This window comes from Limulus polyphemus, unplaced genomic scaffold, assembly GCF_000517525.1.
Source record: "Limulus polyphemus unplaced genomic scaffold, Limulus_polyphemus-2.1.2 Scaffold458, whole genome shotgun sequence".
In the NCBI taxonomy this organism is placed as follows: domain Eukaryota; kingdom Metazoa; phylum Arthropoda; class Merostomata; order Xiphosura; family Limulidae; genus Limulus; species Limulus polyphemus.
Genome location: NW_013666068.1, coordinates 320,429 through 323,490, shown reverse-complemented (window position 1 = coordinate 323,490; position 3,062 = coordinate 320,429).

Below are 3,062 nucleotides of genomic sequence, written 5' to 3'. Positions count from 1 at the left end.
TTTATACCTAAAGTGCTACTGGAAGTGCAAGAACGTAGCTGAAGTGCAAAGACTGTTTAGAAGGGAGTTTCAAACAGATCCACCTACGCGACTCACCATTACTCACATCAGAGATAAGTTTGAAGCAGATGAAACTGTTCAAGATGTCCATTGTTTCGAAAACACAGTCACTGGTGCTGTTTATCTGAACTGGCTGCAGGAATCCGTCATGACACGCATTCGAGAGCAATTTGGAGTTTTATTTCCAGCATGATGGACCACCTCCCCACTACCATCGTGATGTAAGTTCCTATCTTAACGAAAATCTGCCGAACAGATGGATTGGGCGAAGAGGTAGCATTGAATTTCCTCCACGTTCACCAGACCTCACACCAATAGACTTTTTTTTATGGGGATACCTCAAAGATAAGGTTTATAGCACAAAACTTACAACAATAAATGAGTTGAAAGCAGCAAGTGAAAGATAATATGCCAAAATACCAAATGAAATGATTCGTAATGTTTGCAATTCCATCTGTCATCGTTATCAGCAGTGTCTGGACCAGAATGGTCATCAGTTCGAACACCTACGATAACTCAAAATATTCTACACTTGTCTTCTCTAGCTTGGATTATAAAACTCAGATATATCTTAATAAACATTCTATTTATAATCATTCAAAGTGTATATACAATGTTTGGGACACCCTGTATTTGTTGATAACTTCGGTGATATAACAGCAAAATTGTTTAATTCAGAAGTGATTTAGATTTAAAATTAATATTTTTTCTTTCATGAGAAGTTTTGTGCAATTGGGCCTAGGGTAAGTTATTGCGCACTAACCAATTACTTTAGGCTTAATTACAAAACAAATAATACTTTAGGCTCCCTTATCGCACAGTGATAAGTTAAATAACATTTTATTTATATTTATTCAGTTGTTTAATGAACATCTAAGTTTTTGACATTGAGTTCTAAACAAAAGCAAAATAAAAGTTACCAAGGGTTTCAATCAAGTAGTGCTTCAGCTAAGCCTTACGTTACGCTTATGTATTAGGCCTAATGCTTAAATTAGACTACAAACAGACCTACTGTGACTAAGATTAGAGTCAGATAATATTTATGTGTGTATAATTGTGAACGCATAGTATTTAAATTAAGGAATTAAATAAATTAATATTTCTTTAATATCTATATACTTTGTAATGTAAAAAGCTACAACATGAATAGAAAAATAGGAGTGTAAAAACGTTTAAGAATCCTGTATTATGCAGCAACTAAAATGTTGAAAAATTTTCCAATTTCTTTTAGGACGCTTTTTAACACTACAAATAACGTCCTTTTCAGTTGCTTAATACTTTTCATTTTAACAAATTGTATTGTGTTTTCCTCATTGACAATGTCCTTCTCAGTTGTTTAATACTTTTCATTATAACAAATTGTATTGTGTTATACTCATTGACAATATTCTTCTCAGTTGTTTATTACTTTGTAGTTCTTTTTATTGTGTTCTGCTTCCAGGTCAATAAGTTTGTCATTTGTGTTATGCCGTGTTATCATAGTCATTTTAATTGTATTGTACTTCTAGACAAAATCTATTTATTTGTGTCATATTTCTTCATAAGAATATTTACACCAATGTAATTCTCCTTGTCAATAATGTTTTGACTGTGTAATGCTTTCTGACAATAGTCCTTCAGTTGCATAATTTTTTCTGACAATACACTTTCATGTGTGTAATATTTTCTGAAAACAACCATTTATTTTTGTAATGCTTTCTGACAAAATCTCTACTGATTTTGTAATACTTTTTACAATAACCCTTCACTTGTGTAATGCTTTATGACAATAGCTCTTCATATGTATAACGTTTTCTCACAGTATTCATTTATCTTTGTAATATTTTCTATAATAGCCTTTCATTTGTGTAATGCTTTCTGACAATAGCCCTTCATTTGTATGATACTTTCTAAAATAACAGTATTATTTAATTTCTAATACCTTAAAACAGTTATCATTTTATTTATATAATAATGTTTTATCATTTTTTGTCGTATTTCCAAACAATAAGTACATTATTGCCTAAAGTTCTTGTAAATAACCCTTTTATCGTGTAAATTTCTAAATGTAGCTATTTCCTTTATGTATTAGCTTTTAAAATAAGTTTTCGTTGTTTAATAATGTTTTCTGGACGACACAGGAATATTTTCTTCCTACACTTCTAAGCTCTGAAGTTCCCTGTGGGACAGCGGTAAGTCTACATACATTTCCAACGATAAAATCTGGGGGTTAGATTGCCTGGGTTGGACACAGCGAATAGACCAATTTGATCTTGCTCTAAAACAAACACTTGTAGGTTTCTGTTGTGTAATAGATTTGTGTTTCCAGTTTGGTTTGAAGTTCGTGCAAAGCTATACGTGGCTATCTGCGCTAGCCGTCCCTAATTTAGCAGTGAAAGACTAGAGGGAAGGTAGCTAGTCATCGCCACCTACTGCCAACTCTTGGGCTACTTCTTTTCCAATGAATAGTGGGATTGATCGTCACATTATAACGCCCTCACGAGCATGTTTGGTGAGACGGGGATTGAAACCCGCGACCATCAGATGGCGAGTCAATCGCCCTAACCACCTAGCCATGCCGGACCCCGTGGTTCGATTCTCTGCCGTGGTCAAAGCAGATAGCCCAGTGTAGTTTTGCTCTAAAGCAAACATTAAGAAAATTAACACTGATAGGTGTCTGTTGTGTGATAGAGATTATAAACTTCATAAAGTCGTGTTTCCAGATGTTTTCATCTGGAAGAGAACTGAAAGTAGGCGAGTAGTTCTACAGTCGACTACCAGCTTGTTTTCGTCTCTTTTCTGTAGTTGAAGAGAAAACAGGAAAACTTTGTAATAAAGTTCACATCCTCTATCTAAAAGTACGTATTTATCCCAAGGAAAAATGAAATGAACTGTTCAGCACAGATAGCCCAATGTGTACCTTTGTGCTTAATTACAAACAAACTTACACAAAGTTAACTTGGGAAATTTCCTCTCAATGTAAGCAATTCTACCTTATTGGATTTTAAGCATATAATATTAAG